Source organism: Ambystoma mexicanum, chromosome 10 (assembly GCF_040938575.1).
Source record: "Ambystoma mexicanum isolate Mex_15411 chromosome 10, UKY_AmexF1_1, whole genome shotgun sequence".
Taxonomy (NCBI): domain Eukaryota; kingdom Metazoa; phylum Chordata; class Amphibia; order Caudata; family Ambystomatidae; genus Ambystoma; species Ambystoma mexicanum.
Genome location: NC_090932.1, coordinates 738,348,844 through 738,368,980, shown reverse-complemented (window position 1 = coordinate 738,368,980; position 20,137 = coordinate 738,348,844). Strand labels below are relative to the sequence as shown.

At 47.9% G+C, this 20,137-nt stretch overlaps 1 protein-coding gene across 2 annotated transcripts in view; it reads right to left on the bottom strand.

Annotated features, from left to right (window-relative positions):
* The window catches only part of TSC22D2 (TSC22 domain family member 2), a 229,837-nt gene that overhangs the window by 22,199 nt on the left and 187,501 nt on the right, over positions 1 to 20,137 (bottom strand). The gene's annotated exons all lie outside the window — the stretch shown is intronic.

Below are 20,137 nucleotides of genomic sequence, written 5' to 3'. Positions count from 1 at the left end.
TTTAGGTCACGTTACTGGCATTATATTTAGACATAAGAAACGATAGGTGTACAAAACCTTATATTGGTTCATTGTTTCACAAAACAGGATATCTATATAGCACTCGAGTAGAAGTACCATAAAAGCCCCCAGACCATGGCACGTGAACACTTTAAATATACACCAAGGAGTAATTTCAAATGGGGTGGTGAGGGTCTTTCTTACAAGGATAACGCATTCCGTTCTACAGCTGGCTATCGGAATGCAGCAAAAGCATGCAGTCACAATGCAGCTTTATACAAAAACACATTGGAGTGGGATTTTTCAAACTTTGAACTAGATTCGGCAAGGGGGCATGTCAAACAAGCGATCCTTGCAGTACATGTTATAGCAGTGCACTCCGACATCTAGTATCCAACTAAAAATGCGGAAAACAAGTCATCAAGAACAATACAAATACGATGGATTCATTTCATTGCAGTAGAAAACCACCATTTAAAGATGTGAGCCTGCAGAACAGCTGGAGACAGCAGCATATACCAGGCCTGCAACTAAAAATGTACATGATAATCCTTGAAGAAAACAAATTGCGCAAGAAACTCTAAAGAAATGAATTCATCAGTCCTGCACTAAACCTACTTTAAATCCTCACCTAGTGTATGAGAGGTGGACTACTGCTTCTAGAAATACTTGCTAGAATTGTCAATCAATTCAGGATAATTAAAAATAGGTTAACCAAATATACATGCTTCAGTTAATACACATTTGGTTGAAACTGCACAATGTTAATCAAATCTGACAATTCAGAAATTGGCGATGTACAAAATGCATCGAGAAATAACACCATATTTTAACATTCTGGTATGAGGCGCCAAGCTGTGGAAAGGCTGTGTATGTTAATTGTTTGAAATGCATGTCAAGCAACCATATTACAGCAACAGTCAGTGATAGACAGCATTGTTTCCTGCACTGCTGGAAAGAGATTGGCCATAGTACACTTTCTAAACCCGCACAGTTTGAATAAAGAAAAACAAAATCAGTATGCACACATTTCTTCATGCTTAGCAGTTTCATTTCCGGGTGAAGTGGTCTGTGTTTCCACCATCCTTTCTAGTAATGACTATTAGTTGGTGCCACCTCCAAGCCAAAACGAATGTCTGAGTACAGCTAGGAGGGAGAGGTTATGATAGGCACAAAGGCCATTTACCCACCAGTTGACTGGCCATGCATATCACTATGGACATTACCCACCAACTAATTTCCCCTCCATAGTAAAAAACGCGTCCTCCTGTCAAGGAGTAACAAATTGTTGCTCTGCAAGTGTTATGGTTGCAGAGAGTTAATGGAATTGCAGCTGCGATACTGGGCACACGTCTTAAGCAATTGTGCGTTCAGCAACTCAATTTACATTTGTTCTATGCACTGAAGAACCTCTTAAAAACGATATTTGACAAAGCCAACAGTTCCGGCTTACGTATAGTAGATGGCACCCCCATTGTCCATGCAAGTTAAACCTGCTCGACTCAATCCCCACATTGTATTTTCAGCCTGCCTCAGAAGGTTCTGTAATTACGTTTTACATACAATCCTATTCAGTCATGGGAGATTTGCATGGGGCATTGTCCCATCCAAATAGTCAGCATGAATATTTCTGCTGCTGGAGGACACTGCTCAGCTCAATCAAGCATTCTATCATGTGGGTATGAACCGCAAGGCTGCAGCCATTCGCCTCATCTACTGGTAGCATACCGACTTGGGGCCCAGCAAACTTAACACCTAAAATACGAAAGACAACATCAACTCTACAACAAAACCTGTTCAGGCAATGTACCCAAAGCAAGTGTTGCAGATTTGCATCCTAAAACCAAAGCTAAACTCAATGCTGATTTTTAAAAATCTGTTATTGTATCAAGAAGTTACTTTAATCCGCACGTCATTCAATTAAGAAATTCACACTTGAGAACACTACCAACAAGAAAAGTACAATTGAAAACCAATTGGGGTAGCAAACATTTTTTTAAAAAAAAATTCATGACAAAATTAAAACCCATTAGAATGGGCCAGCACAGTCGAAACATTGATGAAATTCAAAAACAGAAAATATAAATTGGGATTGTAATATTAGTATCCTTTTGCAAAACGAATGAACCAAAATCTAAAATAACTTTAAAAGCAGGCGGAAGCAAAAAAAGTCTGGCATTCCAACTTCCTTTGTGGCTAGCCATTTTATGAATGTACGAAGACCAATATCCTTTTGACGAACTTGAGAAAGAGACCATCTATGCCTCATGTGGTGCGAAGGGCAATGAAAGGAGTACCTTTTGACTGAGTGGACCAGATGGGAATTGAACCTATTGCTTTAAAGCGAAAAGCTTTGATGTGAAAGCAGGCAGAGTTCTAAATGCATTTCCACACTACCAGAATCTCGCCAACACTTTGTTGTTGCTCTGCACCAGAGCAAACGAGCTTTGTCTTACCCAAGTTAAAAGTGGTTAATCTATGTAAAACAGTTGCATGGCTGCCGTTTCAAAGCTATGGTGACCAACTCCAACCTAACACCACAAACTCAGACTAGTTGTAATCCTACACATCATTTAGTAGAAACTAGTGATAACGTTAGCAGGTTAGGTAGAAGTTTGCCATCTCAATGGAGAAGCTATGATTAATACATTTAAAAAGCGCTACAACCAGACCTTTAAGTACACAAACCTGTGAACTTTCAAGACCGTTATGTGCATCAATTATGGAAACCATTGTATTGTTGGTTCAGGGGGGTGGGGGATTTAATGTGGATTAATGTGTGCGAATGCACACGCTAAATAGGTTTGTGGACAAAAAGGTTTACATACTGGTGGTTTATCTATAAATAGAAGGTTTTAATTTTAGATCCTCGAATTCTTAATTGTCAAAGAAGGTACTGAAAAACACAGGGCCAGCATGGTCTATCACAAGGCTTAAAGTAATTTCTCCAATTTACAAATGACCGATTTAGCATAACCGGAATCAATGTATTTATTCACTTTTGCAGTACATCTAGGCACTACACTGTACGGCCGAAATGAGCGTAAGCCCATTAAAATGACAAACATTTCTTGTAAAGGGATCATTAGAAAATAAGGGAAGCAACATACTGAATTTCGACATACCCATTTTACCGCGTGTGTGGGTGGTTGAAGTAAAAGAAAAAAAAACAAGTGGAGGGGTGTCTTGGGGGCGGAGGGTTGTTGTGGGAGCACAAACTAAATTTGGTATTTTGGGCTTTGACATTTTATTTTTGAAGTAACCATATAGATCCCTTGTAAGAACATTTAAAACCACAACTTTATAAAAAAAAATATTAAAAAAGCCACCAGATGAGATGTCTTTGATAAAGAAAGAACTAAGTTCAGGGCTGCCTGCTTAAGTAGAGAATATTCGACACCACCAAAAAGACTGCGGACAGTAAACCTCTAAATCTCAAATTAGTAATGAAATTAAAGTTAAATTTGAAATATCAAATGTTCCATCTGTGCCAAAGCTGCAAAATTTACGTGAACTTTAAGTAAGCAAAACAGAGCAAAATTCCATGAAAACTCAAAAAATAATTTCAGTTACAGAATAGAGCAAAGCCTACCAAAAACAAACTACATCCCACAAGTCACTCCTTCCACCTCCAGCCCCACATCCAAACAGCATGTTTAAACCTTTTCGGTTCAATATTTTTCAGCAATAATGTATGCAGAAAGAAGGGAAGGTGTAAGAGCAGTCACGCCGAACACCGCCATCTTGCCTTCTGCATACACAATGTGAATGAATACTCATGAAAGAAGTATAATGAACTCTGGTATGTTTCCAGGTTGGATATATCGCGACCAGTTTTAGGCCATTTCGGAAACAGGTGGCATTTGTAGTGCTCTGCATCGCTTACTTACTCAAACTTGTCCTCTAGAGATGCTAACGTGATTGGCATTTTTCATATGGAAATTGTAACAGCTGCGCCAGGTTTGATCCATTAAGTCAGATCTGATATACTGGCAGAATGTTACTGCCATTTACTGATAAGGTTTCCCAAACACGACATTTGCATTCAAATGCAAACTATTCGGCAATATATAATGAACCATAAAATGACGAGAAAAACGTCGACTTCAGTCAAGAGCTTTACTTAAGCAGAAACTGTCGAAATTCATACCTTAAGAACATGCGTGTGCACCTATAGTTTGGAAGCAGGTGGAACTGCATTTGTCAAAGACCGTTACGTTTGTGCATGTGAATTAGTGTCACACTGGTTTACATAAAACTAGAGCACGGCAGTAACTGCAGTTGCATTGCCACACCCACTGTTACAGTGGGTATGCCAAGGACATGGTAGTCTATGTCCTTTGCAACTCATAGGGCCATCAAAGGACGAGGAAAGGGGCCGCCTGGGCAGTGACGTGGGTAAAAATGAAGGTTAGTGTCTCAGGATCCAGGCAACAAAGGGAAGCAATGCGCTTGCAACTGGTGGCAGTCATGCTGGACTTGTAAAACAGAGGAACCTAAGAATGGACTAATCAGCACGAATACGGAAGGGAATAAGAAGAGAAAGGGGGCTCACTGTATAGACATTCGGCAAAGGAGCTACCACTTGGATCCCGACCACTAGGTGACAGACTGATGCTGCAGTACGAAATCAGAGCATAATATAAAAGCTGAAAAAAATTGTTACGATGGAATCCAAACCAAAAAAAAAAAAAAAAAAAAACTGCTGGACAATGAAAACAAGTCTGGAGAGAACTTTGGTGCATAAGCCAAATAGAGCATATTTAGGACCTGCTCAAGTCATTGCTTTTATGTCCGAAAAGGCATATGGGGAATTCAATAATGAAGCAATGGCGTTGTGGTAGGAGATGGACAAGGTTGGATCCACCCTAGAAGATTATGGCAGATCAGCAAAAGTGAACATTTTCCACAGGAGACTCTCCACCTGCACAGATGTGAATTATAGGCAGTGGTTAAGTGGGAGTGCTGGAGGGGAGGCAGATCCTAGCAGTGGCGTCACTGAAGGGTATATTCAGAATCCCTTGCTAAGGCGAATCGGAGTAAGGTTAGGAGTTCATTAGTTCTGGCACAGCACAAATGGTGTGACCTCGGATGTAATTGACAAATATCGATTGTCCTGCAGGATTACTGCAGCATCAATGTGATCGAGTTCTGGCACTGGATTCTCAAAACGTGCAAGGAAAATCTGTATTGGTGGCAACTTCATTGCGCACACTCACCCACTTCCCGATTTGGAGGAGTGATACAGCTCGGTCACCTACCAATTTGAGGGACTGCATGAAGTCATCCAACATACAAAAGAATAGATATCTGGGGCAGATATGAGAATAACTGGATTGTCAGTTAACTGGGCTGGTCCCTGAATGAAGTACCACCAGTAATACCTTAGCGGAAAGTCTAAAGAAAGATACTCCAGTCAAAGTAACCGATCACAGAACTTCCTTGTGCTACAACCTATAGGTATACGTTTGCAATTTAGAACAATCGAACTCTGAAATAATAAAATTAAAAAAAAAAACACTAATAGGTGTGCATCAGAAGAAAACTTCACTTTTTTCTATTGCAAGTAGGTTAAATCATGAAAACCCTGTTCTATGTACTGCTCATTTAATCTATAAATCAAACTTAAGAACCTGCAAGCCGGGTACAATAAAATGATTTCCTGTTCTTTTGGAACAGATTAAAAGCTGGAAAAAGGTGGAGAAAACGAACGCTTGCATGTCAATGTTGAAATCCTTCAAAAAGGTCAGAACCACAGCTAGCACAAACATGGCGAAGCACTAAAGAGGGTCTTGCTTTCACTTCCTGACAGCAAAGCTTTAAAAATCCTAACCTCACCACGGGTAAACAGACAAAGTGCGAGCAGGGCAATTGTAAAGCAGACAATTGGAAAAGTTAATTGTAAGATGTAAAAATCTTACACAGATATGGCTGGGAGGCACGGCAACCCCAACCACATTTCTTTCACCGGATAAAGCTGCTCCCTTTGTCAGACAAGATAGGTTAAAATCGTTAAGGTGTCTTCTCTTTGTAGTTATCTACAAGAATCCGATTCAAAGGCGCGGGAAAGCTAAGCGTGGCCTTAAAATCAATTGTTTCACTTCGTCCTAGAACTTGCACACAATATCCGTCTCACGGTTGTCTGCTGTTTAGAGCTGGCATGATTTTGGCCGATTGGCCATGCAAAGAGCATGTCGAAACTGAGAGAATTTCTGTAGCTATATTGCAGGCGGGAAACAGCATCTGAGAGATCTCGCGGGAGGGAAGAGGACAAATCTACCACCATTAATGTTAATGCCATCAAAGTTAACAGGAAACGAAGGGTCAACCCAATAACCACATATGTACACCTAGATTGATCACTTCGAAAGGAGGTGAAATTATCCGTATACAAAATTACCACGCCACTCACACCCACCCCTTCACCCCCAAACACTTCAAGCACAGATTTAGCCCTGTCTAAACTCATTTTCCAGACACCCAGGAGGCAGTGGCGTCTCCAGGAATCAAAGTAGGGAGGGGGCACTTATACCAAGTGTATGCTTTCCCCAAATTGACACAGGCAAAGTAGTACAAAGTAAGGGGGTGGGGTGTTGGTTACAAATCGTGCATTTATACAGCAAGCAATTCTGTTGTATATATGTATACATCTTGAAGTTACCAATAGTCTCATCCCATATCAATATAGCTGCAAAACTTGATATATCGCCCAGCCCTACGCCTGGCTCTCTAAAGACAAAATAACCCTTCCCAGCAGCAGACGCTGCTGGAGGAATGGGAGGGAGTCCTTTAATGACTTGCTCATCACTTTCTTCTGGCAGAGCATTTAAAGTGGGAGCCATTTACGAGTCAGACCATTCTTTTGGACAAGACATTCTTAATGTTTCTGTGTTAAGAAATGCAAAGGGACATTTTTATTCTAAAAGCACACACATACAGCACCAATAAAGTTCACTCCTTGTTTCGGGCCTTCATGGGCAATTTGTTCAGATGTAGCCTATTTCCACTGGCTGATAATGGACACCTGCCATTTTTTGCACTTTGAAATGATACACCTCCACTCCATGCCGACGCTAAATTCATGGAGGGCTGAGCCACTACCACCATGCAACTCATACCAGCATCTTAATGAGCATTTGAGTTTTTCCAACCCATCCTCATTCTGCAGCAGAACGGCCTGTTGTGGCACGCAGGTTTTTTTTTCTGATTTCATTTGTGCCCTAGGTACAATGGATGCTGCACTCAGTATCGGATGTGGAGTAATGACAAGAGCCATGTAAGTCCATGCACTAAGCCTCTGCCGAATGTGGAAGGTTATTTTTTGTACACTACTTCCCATCCACTTCACAATACATGCTTTTGATGCCAGTTTGCCAGGAGGCATTCCTACGTGTTGAGCATATGATCCAAAAAGAAGATATCTTCAGCCCTGTCCAAATGGAACCTGTGGGCTGTGCAGAGTTCTGCCTCAGCCAGGCTTGTGAAGGGTACACAGACCTCCAGGATCATATGAAAAAAAAGACAACCATTAGCATACTTAGCACTGCTGTTTCTGTGGAATTCTATTAAATACTAATTTAAATGCAGTGCTTGGGTCTCGTTCACAAAGTGCATGCAACCAGAAATGAGGTCTTCCAGGAATATCATTTCCACCAATGCTAGAAGATCAAAGGGGTTGTTAACCAGCTCAAAGGCACAGTTATGAACCAAAGGATCAGCTTTCCCGAGGTCGGTGACAGTGTGGAAGAAAAGTAGAAGCAGTCAGTGCCTTTTTGCCACTGGTCTGGAAAGTAGTAAATTGTGCCCGAATTCTTATATGGTCCAACGACTCTAAAGGAAGTGCACCAGGCGCCTGATTTGGCCAGATCAGTAATGAAAGACTTACACTACAATACTACACCAGTGTGGAAAATCTTTTGGCTGCCTGTATAGCCTCTAGATTGTTGTTAGAAAGTCCCAGGTGGCCAAGTAACTGCTGAGGAACCAGATTGCCAAAAGGGCCACGAAAAATAGCTTCCAGGAGAGTTCCTGAACTTTAACAGTGCGGATAATCAGGAGAACAAGAGGGAATGTATTTGCCTCTAGGTGGCTCTATGAAATCAGAGCATCACCCGAGAAAGGATCTACATCCATTCCGGATACATAAAAAGGTTGACAATTGAAGTTTAAAAGATTTGAAAATAAGTAAGCATAAAAAGGTCTGCAAGTCCCTCTACCGGAACAAACACAGCCTATTGACCTGTTCTTGGGTGGATGCCCCCCGGGAGAGTGTCGACCACGCTTTAGCTCACTGTGCTTTTCACAGAGGAGAAATTTCCATATACATATCAGTCTTTGTCCCCACCCAAAGGCAGTCCAGCAACGAAATGCTAGGCAAATCTCCTCTGATCAAGAGTACCAACAGCAACCCCAGATGGCAGCCATGTCGGGCCTGTCAGGTGGAGCTGTGCCTCTGAGCACAGTGAGCAAGGGGTCCACGTCTGGATTACCCTGGTAACTTCCCCGATCTATAAAAGTAAACCTGGGGAGTACTGTTTCCTGAAAGATTTTGATTTATGATAGAACTCCCATCGTGAATCGCCTGCGAGTCTTCAAGGAGTCCACCTCTTGAGGACTCCAGTAAGAGAGGAGCCTTAAAATGTTACTCCTGGATCCAGAGCCCATTCGCCAGGTCCAATAGCATCTGTTCCCCGTTTGTTTGGTTCCATGTCATTTTATTGAAATAAATGACTGCAGTAATTTACTTTGTGGAAATAGCTTCATTCTTTTTTTGAGGGGGGGTTATTTGGGGGTCTCCACTGCCCCGAAGACTCCCTTCACTACCACCCTACCCCCGTTTAACGCTTCACCCACAGATAAATATATGAATTCGAATTCATTTTTACGAAATAAATTACCACAAAGTAATTTACTTCGAAAAAAAACAGACGACCATTTAAAAATCAACTCTGCTTGCCGAGCTGTCCAAGAAGATGGACACCATGGACCATGTAACCGGAGGAAAGGGGAAAGAAAGAACACCTTCAATTTGAGACACTGATGTGTAGATTGACAAGCAACTAGGTCACGAAAATTCAGGTCATGCTGGATCACTCCACAGCCCTTGAGGTCGTGATGTAGCATGCTGGATCTCAGTAAGCAGAAAGAAAAGCACTACAGGAGCTTGTCCAGCAGGGTTCTCTACTGTGTGTCTAGTAGTTTGAATGTTAGGGACATGGGACGATTCACAACATCCGAGCACTAAGCTAAGTGCAGATGCGGCCACAGGAAATGCCAGAATACAAGGCTGCATGATACCCAAGAACCTCTGAAACCAGAGGTTTGCTCATCTCGTTCGATAGGGAGATACAGGTGACAATGTTCTGGATGCATTTCTCAGTGGGCCAGACTGACTGTAGAGGTATTCCAGGTATGGCCAATGAAGGAGGGCTTCAGTAGGTATTCAAGATTATTTGTGCTCAACCCATCAATGAGCTGAAACAGGAGGTCCAGCAGTTGGTGCAGAGCTTAACCATTTGCATGGAGAGGATTTTACTAGCCAGTCACAGTAGGAATAAGGAACAAGTTACTTACCTGTAACTGTTGTTCTCCAGCATGGGTCTGGCATGGATTCACATGCTCATGAATATTCCCCGTCGTCAGGCTGGGAATCCTCGGTAAAGAAAAAACCAGTATCAGTTTCGTTTCTGATCTGTCTTTCGTAGTAATAACCAATCACTGGTCTCTGCGTCATACTGACCACAGCCAATGACTGCCCTCTACCTAAGCACCGCCTCTGGCAGCCATCTTCAGATTTGGAAGCACGTGAAGTGGCAGTATGACCAAGTGAAGAGCCGCAGAGGGGTAGGCGGGAGGGTTCGCATGTGAATCCATGCCAGACCCATGCTGGAGAACAACAGTTACAGGTAAGTAACTTGTTCCTTCTCCAGCATGGGGTCTGGCATGGATTCACATGCTCATGAATAAAGAATACATAGCAGTACACACATGCACAACCACGGGAGGTGGCAAAGGCTCAACATTAAGCATCACATCAACTCAACATTAAGCATCTTACCTCCTCACCAGGCTCACCTCAGGCGAACAGGTTGCGCAGCACTGCTTGGCCGACCCTGGACTCCTCCCTGGAATCCCGGTCGACGCAGTAGAATTTCGTGAAGGTGTGCGTCGACCTCCACGTAGCAGCCCTGCATATGTCCAGCAGGGGCACACCAGATAGGAACGCCGTGGTAGCTGCGATCGCTCTGGTGGAATGGGCTCTCGGACGGCCAGGCAGCGGTCGGTTTGCCAACCGGTGACAGTACATGATACAGCCGGAGAGCCATCTGGAGATGGAAGCCTTCGAGAGAGCCTTCCCCTGATTGACAGGTCCAAAGTTCACAAAGAGTTGTGACGTCTTCCGAAAACCTTTCGTGCGGTCCACGTAGAACTTCAGCGCTCTAGCTACATCCAGCGAGTGCAAAGTCCTCTCAGCCGGCGACGAAGGCGACGGGAAGAACACGGGTAACACCAAGGGTTCGTTGAGATGAAAGTCCGACGGTACCTTGGGCATGAAGGAGGGGTGCGTCCTGAGCACTACCCTCGTGTCGTGGAAAGTCAAGTACGGTGCCTTGCAGGAAAGGGCCTGGATCTCTCCCACTCGTCGTGCGGAGGTGATGGCCACGAGAAAAGCTGTTTTCCACGATAGAAACTTCAACGGGGCCGAGTGCAGAGGCTCGAACGGAGGTCCCATGAGTTTGGTCAGTACCACGTTGAGCTCCCACGCCGGGGCCGGAGCCTTCACCGGCGGGAACGATCTGAACAGTCCCTTCATGAACTCTTTCACCAGACGATGAGACCACAAGGACGTCCGGCCCGTGGTTCTGGTGTATCGGGAGATCGCAGCAAGATGAATCTTGATGGACGCGTGTGCCAGACCAGCTTTGGCCAGCGTCAGCAGGTACGGCAGCACTTGGGGAGCCGTAATCCGTAGAGGGTTAATCTTCTGTGCGTGGCACCAGACAGAGAACCTCTTCCATTTGTGTCCGTAGCATTTAAGAGTCGAGGACGCCCTGGCCTTTGCAAGAACCTCTCTGCAGTCGGCCGGTATGTCGTATCCTCCAAACTCTAGCGCTGCAGGAGCCAGGCCTGCAAGTTCAGCGACTTCGGGTCGTGGTGGAGGATGGCGCCTCCTTCCCTGGAGAGTAGATCCGCGTCCGCCGGCAGCTTGATTGGCGGGGACGCCGACAAGTCCAGAAGGTCCGGGAACCATATCTGCCTCGGCCACGCAGGTGCGACGAGGATCATCCTGCACCGTGACCTCTTGAGCTGGTTGACGAGCCGGATTAGCAGAGGCAAGGGAGGGAACGCGTAGAGGAACAGGCCCTCCCAGGGGAACGAGAAAGCATCGCCCATGCTCCTCGTCTGGGGAAACCTGCTGGCGAACCTCCGGCACTTGGTGTTCGTCGCCGTCGCGAACAGGTCGATCTGGGGTGTGCCCCACCGTCGGAAGAGGCGATCCACCAGATCCTGCCGTAGTTCCCACTCGTGGCACGAGCGCAGCTCCCTGCTGAGTGAGTCGGCGATGGTGTTTTTTATCCCTGCCAGATGAAACGGCACCAGAAGAATCCCTTGGGCGACGGCCCAATGCCACAGGTCCTGCGCCTCCTTGGACAGCGCTGGGGACCTGGTTCCGCCCTGTTTCCTGATGTAAAACATGGTGGTGGTGTTGTCGGTGAAGATCCTCACCACCTTGCCCTTGAGGGACGGAAGGAAGGACCTGAGGGCCCAAAACACTGCACGGAGCTCCAGGACGTTGATATGCAGGGACTTCTCCGTCGGGAGCCAGAGTCCCCTTGCGTGCAGATTTTCGGTGTGCGCTCCCCACCCTTCTAGGGAGGCATCCGTGGTCACAGTCACCTGGTGGGCTGGGGTCTGGAAGTCCATGCCCGCCGTCAGATGCGCGCGGGTGCCCCACCACCGTATCGCTCGTCGGAAACTCTCGTCGAGCTTGATCCTTTCCTCGAAGCTGCCCGTCGTCTGGATCCAGCGCGCATCCAGGAACTCTTGCAACGGGCGCATCCGGAGCCTGCACATGGGAATGAGGTAGATGCAGGAAGACATCATCCCGAGGAGGGACTTGATGGACCTCACCTTGGCCGCGTCGGCCACCAACATCCGTTGCACCTTGCCCAAGATGGTCCTGGTCCTCTCCTCCGACGGGGAGGCCAGAAGGGACACTGTGTCGAGCCTCGCTCCCAGAAACAGTGCGACTTGCGCGGGCACCAGGTGGGATTTGGCGTAGTTCACGGAGAATCCCAGGTCCGTGAGGAGTTGGACGGTCCTTGCCGTGTGGACCACGGCGAGCTCCCTCGTCTTGGCGCGGATGAGCCAGTCGTCCAGGTAGGGGTAGACGTGAATCCCCTCGCGGCGCAGCTGCGCCGCCACCGGTGCGAGGCACTTGGTGAAAACCCTGGGTGCCGACCGCAGTCCGAAGGGAAGGGCTTTGAACTGGTAATGACGCCCTTGGACCACGAATCTGAGGAATTTTCGGTGCCCCTTTAGGATGGGAATGTGGAAGTAGGCATCCTCCAAATCCAACGACGATAGGAAGTCTCCTTCCTCCAGCTGACCCAGGACGTGCTGGAGGGTGACCATCCGGAACTTCTGCGCCTTGATGAACTTGTTCAGGCGTCGCAGGTCCAGGATGGGGCGCCATCCTCCCGTCTTCTTCTTCACGAGGAAGTAACGCGAGTAGACTCCGGAGCCCCGAAGCCTCTTTGGGACGAGTTCGATGGCGCCCTTCCTGAGCATCGCCTTTACCTCCAGGAGAAGTTGAGGGACGTGAAGTTCTTTCCTGGCCACGGGGGGGACGCGCGGGCACCTTCTTTGAAACTCGAGCGCGTGGCCCCGGGCCAGGGCGTCCAGCACCCAACGGTCGGTGGAGATGGACTCCCACACGCTGACGAAGCCCGCCAGCCGGCCTCCCACCGGGGTGCTTCGGTGGGGGCCCGACCCCACGGCCGGTTCAATCCTGCTTGGACGCGGCCTTGCCGCCTTGGCGACGACGGCGGGGGCCGCCAGACTTGCCTCGTCCTCTGTAGGCCTCTTGCGACGACGAGCGGGCCGCTTGACGGTAGGAAGCGAAACCGCCGCCGGAACCTTTGGAGGCGCCCTTGCCTCCGCCGCTCCGAAAGGGCGTCCGCCGTTGCTGCAGCACTCCAAGGGCCCGGGCCGTCTCAGTATCCGCCTTGATGGCCTGAAGGGAATCGTCCACTGTCTTCCCAAACAGGTTGTTCCCGTCGAAGGGCATGTCCAGGACCCTGTTCTGGACGTCCTGCCGAAAGTCCGTAGCCTTGAGCCATCCGCGACGTCGAAGGCAAACGCCGTTGCCCATCTGGCGGAACCCAGTGTCGGCGATGTCCGTCGCCACGGTGATGGCGTGGTCCGAGGCCACCTCACCTTCCTGCAGGATCTCAAGGGCCTCCGCCCTCTTGTCGTCCGGCAGAAAATCCAGCAGGGGAGCTATCTTGTACCAGAGTTCCCTGTCGTAGCGGGCCACGATAGCCAAGGCGTTGGCCGCTTTAATCGTCGTCGCCGCCGACGAGATGACTCTGCGTCCCATGGCATCCAATTTCTTTTCCTCGCCGTCCGGCGGGGAAGTCGACGTGGAGGCCGCACCCCCCCCCGCTTTCTTCCTGGCTGCCGCGGAGACGACGGAGTCCGGGGTAGGCTGCGCCCGGAGGCATAGGGGGGCCGAGTCCGGGACCCGGTACTTTTTCTCGTACCGGTCTCTTTTCGCTGGCGTCGTGGAAGGGTTCTTGAGGAGGGAAAGGCCCTCATCCCAAATGTCGTCCAACAGAGGCACTGCGAGGACCGTCTTCCTCTTGGTCTCGCGCCGTTGGTAAAGGAAGCCTTCCTTTTTCTTCTCCTCAGGGCAGAGTTGGAAAAGCTCGGATGCCCTGGCGATCATTGAGTGGAACGATCCAATCTCGTCGGGCGGAGAAGCCCTGGGGGGAGGCGACGACGGAAAATCCTCGTCGTATGCCTCGTCGTCCGTACCCGTCGCTGCCGTGTCAGTCCCCGTATCATCCCCTCGGGTGGACGGGGAGGAGGGCTGGACGGGGCGCGATGGTTGAAAAGGAGGCGGTGGATGGATCCTTCTTTTCTTGGTAGGGGGAACACCAGAAGGTCCCGGTTCTGGATCCCCCGACGGGAGAGGTTCCTCCGTCGGTAACGGTAGTCTCGTCCTTATCTCGGAGCATAAGGACTGTATAGCCAACAAAATGGCCGCTGAGTTGTCTTGCGGCGCTGGCAGAGGGGAATCCGACGGGCGAGCAGGGGCCCCGTCGGTATCCTCGACGATGTCGTCGTCGTCACCTGCGTCGGGGCCCATTCCGACGGGCTGGTCTTGTTCCACGCCTAGGCCGTGGCTTAAGACCTCGATCAGTTCCTCTTCTGAGGTTGAGGCCGAATCTACGACGACGCCCTGCCCCCCCTTCCCCACGGAGGGTTTCACGGGGGTCCTATCGATGGGCACGAAAGAAGACTCCCTCCGAGGAGGCAGGGAGATTCTGGGCCCCGAGGCCGCCACCACTGGTGCAGCCTCCACAGGCTGGGCCAGGGCCGCCGCGACCGTTTCGATAGAGGGCTTGGTCGAATGGATCAAGGCCTTCACCACCTTAGGTGCGCTCACCGCCTTATCCTTGAGGGAGGGGGCACTGCCACGCTCCTCCTCTGCCTTAGAGCTCGACCGGGGTCTCTCCAGGAGCTTCGCCGGGTGCTCGGCCTTCCTCTTACCCGACCCAGAGCGTTGGCTCGTGGTTGATGGTGCCGGGGAGGGTGCGCCCTGCCTGGCGCCCGTAGAGCCCGACCGTTCGGCGCTCCCGGTGCCAGCGGACTCGCGGTGCTTGGCCTTATGTTGGGCCCCCGTCGCCGGGGCGCCCTCAAAGGTCTTAGAAGACCGCTCAGATTTCTTCTTCTTCTCGCCAGACGGGCTCTTACCCTCCAGCCAGCTGGCGAGACGTTGATGGCGGTCCTTCATGGTCCGTTCCGACATGTTGCCGCAAAACGCACAGTCCTTCTCCACGTGCGTCTTGTCCCCATGAAGGCAGTAAAGGCAGAAAGAGTGTTCGTCCTCCTTGAAGACGTTCTGCAGCTGGCATCCAGGGCAGGCCCTGAACAGCTTTCCGGGCGTCGAGCTTCCCTTCTCCTGGGCCATCTCCGAGACCGGGCCTGAGAAGCTTCTGGAGTCCTCCGAAGTGTAGCTCGACGAAATCTTCACCCTTGAGGGGCACAGATGAATCCGACACGGGTCCCCGTTGATCGGATGTAGGATCGGTGGAGCTTGAGGCTCTTTTGACCGAAAGAATCGAAGTTTTTGTGAAAAAGCGCGAAAAAATAGCACTAACGCTCGAGAGCAATAGCACGAGGATCCCAACACATGAACGTGCGGTAAAAATCTGAAGATGGCTGCCAGAGGCGGTGCTTAGGTAGAGGGCAGTCATTGGCTGTGGTCAGTATGACGCAGAGACCAGTGATTGGTTATTACTACGAAAGACAGATCAGAAACGAAACTGATACTGGTTTTTTCTTTACCGAGGATTCCCAGCCCGACGACGGGGAATATTCATGAGCATGTGAATCCATGCCAGACCCCATGCTGGAGAAGACGAACCTTACCTGGCCAGTATGTTTTTGTGGTGCTTGCATTTAGAATTCCATGCTAGGCATATCATGCCATCAAGTGGTTGTTCCGAAGTATTAAGGCTTTCCACCAAAGAAAGAATTGGTATCGACACAAGCATTCATCACATTACCCCGCTGTGTGTACTACCCACAATGCAAGAGTTTGTCTACAACCTCGGATTGTTTTCCATGTGCATTCATGAAAGCAGAGTTAATGTATTTGTAGAAGTGTTGGAGCCCCTATGAGGATTTAATTGTGCCACACTACAGGGAGATTGAGTATAAACATGCGATTCCAAACAGATACAAGCACCAGACAGACTAACTGGGTAACATTTGACTTTTGGGGCCCAAGAATCAGTTTACATTCTCATGCTATGCCTGGATTAGCAAACAATATTTGAGCTTTGTGGACACTAATGGCACTGCTGAAGACAGATCGCACCAACTGTCAACCTGTCTGTGTCTACATGGAGTAGTGTGTTGTAAACAACACGTTGCCACCCTGTATATGTTGTCTAGTTGAACAGTCACCAGGAAGTTACCCGTAGAGCAAGACCTTGCAAGGGCAATTGATTTTGTGATGGCACTCCCTTGTGCACCAGGCAATCACTGTGAAATTGCAGATTTGGTTACTGTGCTCCTTCTTGACCTGAAGCAAATAAATAGTTGGCTTGTCTTTCATGTGGATTTTGTTATATCTGTGTACAACATGACCACCCTCTTGACCTCGAGTGTGCAGAGTTCCTTCTTCTGTTGACTAAAGTAGTGAAAAGGTTTGGCAAATCAATTACTGACATAGAACCAGTGATGAATGTTGGTGATAATCTGGGCTGCATTCTGAACACCACATTGTCTATGTATAGTGACAAAGTTAGTCTAACAAGAGGTACACCCACCTTCTAATGGATGTGATGGCCATTAGAAACACAACATTTAAGGAATCTATGAATTGGTTCCGAAGGTAGCAGCCTTAGCCTGTGTAGGACTTCAGTTCCTATCCTGGTGTAAGATATATTAAAATGTTGCTCCAATCCTTCCTTTAAAGACTTGACTAGAGGTATTTTCCACCATGAAACGGTTTATGTTGCAATGGTAGTATGGCAAGTGTCACACAGTGTACTATCAATTTCCAGACTAGGCATGCGTTTAGTAGCTGCAGCAGGTATGTTAACCCCCAAGCAGTTAAAGGGGTCTACCTTATGTTCTCTACACCAGATAACACATCTTTCCAGGTCTCTGGAAGATGGCTCAGGGACAACGTGCTCGCCTTGGAAGCAAGACAACACAGAGCACCACAGGTTTGATCCCCGGGTCTGCCCTTAGAAACCTCTGGGTATAAAGCTGGTTATAAATAACCTATCATATCAGTTGTTAAAGTAGTATGCTTGTGCATTTGGTTTGAATGCTCTTAAAACTAACTCAAAGGTCCTTTCACAGCTTTAGTGTCTAAGTTGCTGGATCTTAAAAGCGAGGCCATCAAGCCCATAGCATGTGGGGTTAGATGGATTATAGGATTACCAGCTATGGCAGCATAGTCTGCTATAAGGTTTCTGTAATACCCAGTGAGGCCTAGAAAAGGTCTCACCTGGGTTTGGGTAGTGGGGTTTGCCCAATCCCATACAGCCTGTACTTTGCTGGGACAAGACAATCTCATCCCCACCAGCCTCATGCCTAAGGTAGACCACTGAACCCCGAACCAATCTGGCACCTGGTAAACTTTGGCAGGTGGGCCTTAAGAGCCTATAACACAATCTCCAGGTGTTCCCCAAAGTGTGCTGCAGACTGCTACATCATCCAGATATGCAATGCAGAACGCATCCAACCAATTCAGAACATGGTTGATCAACAGTCGGAATGTGGCAGGTGCATTCTTCAACCCAAAAGACATTAACCGGCACTGGTAAAGCCACTTAATGTTTAAAAAAATGCTGTCTTCTCCTTGGCATTCTCAGTCAGGACTATTTGCCAATACCCTGTAGTGAGATCAAAATGTGCTAAGGTACATGGAAGCACCCAACTTGTCCACCAACTCAGTTCAAGGAAGAGGGTGAGCATCAGTCTTGGTGACAGCATTCAGAGCTGTATAGTCCACGCTGTATCTCAGAGGTACCCACTTTTGCTACCAAAACCCCTGGATTGGACAAGGACTGAGAGGACTCAATCATCTCACAATGCAACATTTGTTTGACCTCCATCAGTATGCAAGATCTTACTTGGCTTGAATCACTACACTTGGTAGGTCCGCCAACTCCAGTGACAAAGTCCTGCTCCCACCGAAGTTTAAAGTCTGGAATTAAGGAAAACAAAAGGGGAAAATTGCCTCAGCAAAGTTTTCACCTCACCTTTGCTGTTCTACAGTTTGTTGAGGGCTCTAGGCCAGCCTCAATGAAGCCATAACAACAGCCATGGAACAGGTCAGGGAGAGAATCAGATTTATTAGTCTCCCTTTCTGGAACTAAGAGCAGGGCTCCTAGTCATTCTCAAGGATGAAATCCTTCATATTATCCATGAGAAATTAGGGAAGCCTTTCTAGGTATTCAAACACCCTGAGTCAACCTGGTAAGGCCCAGACCATGAACTCATGTCCAGGGATTTTGACAAGTTTGATAAAAGAAGGTCCCACTGCCTTCTTGGGGCTCCAAGGGTTCCAATCAAAATTGAGAGCTCCCAATAATCTCACTCAGACCAACTGATTTGTAGGAGACCGTTTTTTGTGTGCAATTACAACGCACTAGGTGCATGTGTGTGAGCTAAAAAAGGACTCATTCTCCATTTTGCCCCATTCATGCCCATAGTGTACGCCCCCCTGCACTCTTCCCTAGATGTTCGCTGCCCAACCTCTTTTCTGCCAGATTGGTTTCCTGATCACACTATGTGGCCAGAAGAGCGCCTGTTTAGTGTCCTTCCCAGGATCTAGCCTCCCACTACCTATTTGTAGCAGTGGGCGGCGCCAACGGCAAACCAGTTAGGTGGCAGGAATTGGGAGCACAGGCAGTGCAGCACTTCCTAAATCCTTAAATCCTGCCACTGCCTTACTACCCCATTGCTACAATGCAATTCTTACAACAATTTGAAATCTTGCTGCGCTTCAGAGCTAGCCAATGTATTGCATTCAGATGAATTTGAGGTCGGGCTATACTGTATTATACTAGGATCATTTATATAGCCAATAGCCAGAAGTTAGCCACATTTTGATTTCACCCCTTCTAAATCTAGTTGCGTCTACACAATCGAGAACAAGCCAAGACACATGGGTATGTATCACACATCATACTTACGGATACTAGCCAAAGGCACAGCCAGCCACCCACAAGCATCTGCCATCATGCAGTACTCTAAGACATTGCACAACACCTGCCATTAAAATGCAACTATACCCCAACAACAAAATGGGGTCTAGCTACACACGCTTCTCCTGCCCAGATTTCTTTCGTATGTCGAGACGTCCATTGCTCCCTTCTCTGCTAGTCTTTACCATCATCTTTCAGTAGGAGGGAGCCAATGGGTCCAGGTTATATGAGAGAAAGTTCTTTGGGAGAGTTGAAACGCAATGAACAATCAGTGTTTTACTGTCTACAAGACTCACTTATCTAGGTAGCCGACAGTTGTGGGTGAAGTTGGGTATTCTTCCACCTACTGCGGTGTGGAGGGGGATGTGGCGAGAGGTGTGCATTGCCCGCCCCCACTACCCTGAAGGGGATGTCCACTACCATGCCCTTTTTGTGGTTTGTAGGGTTCCGCTAGCTCAGACGTAGTAAAGAAATCCTGGCTGCATCCACATTTGGGCATGTTGCACTCAGAAAATGACTAATCACTTTGGTGTGATCTACTGTTTTGGTGTTCCAGTGCTATGTCTCCAGGCCTTACAAAAAGGAGATCACCCTCATGCGATTTGTCAATGTAACTTGGGTTTCTGGTCTACACCCTGTAACTGAGCCAAGCTGATCTTTTCATGACTGCCATTCATGATGCTAGCCTTCCTTCTGTTTAAGCAATGTTTAAATGGTTTCTTGATGGTAGCAGTAGCCATGCTCCCTCCATTATGATAGTCTGTGCCCTAGCCTCTAATGCTCCTGGCATTTCCTGTATGAAGTCGTCCCATTGGGCTTGGTTATATCTCACCATTAGAGCAGTGGCTTTGGAAATGCCATGGTTATATGCCGTCAAGGTGGTTAGCTTTTAGCCCATGAGGTACATTTTGCTTTCCCCATCTGGGTGAAAACCTGCTCTAGGAAGTATGGTCTCAGCACCTCTTTCGTATTGCAGTTAGGACAAGGCAATCTGGTTGTAGCAGTTCCTATATGCATTGGGTTTGTTGGAGCTGGCACATCTTTAATCTTGCGTTTACCGCTTTGCGCTCTGTTTTTCTTTTAGTTTCAAGCAGCCTTTTGGGCACATTGAGCTTTTCCAATCGAGCACTGATATTTTGTCTCTTCCAGAGATGCTTGAAGACCATGACTTCCTCTTC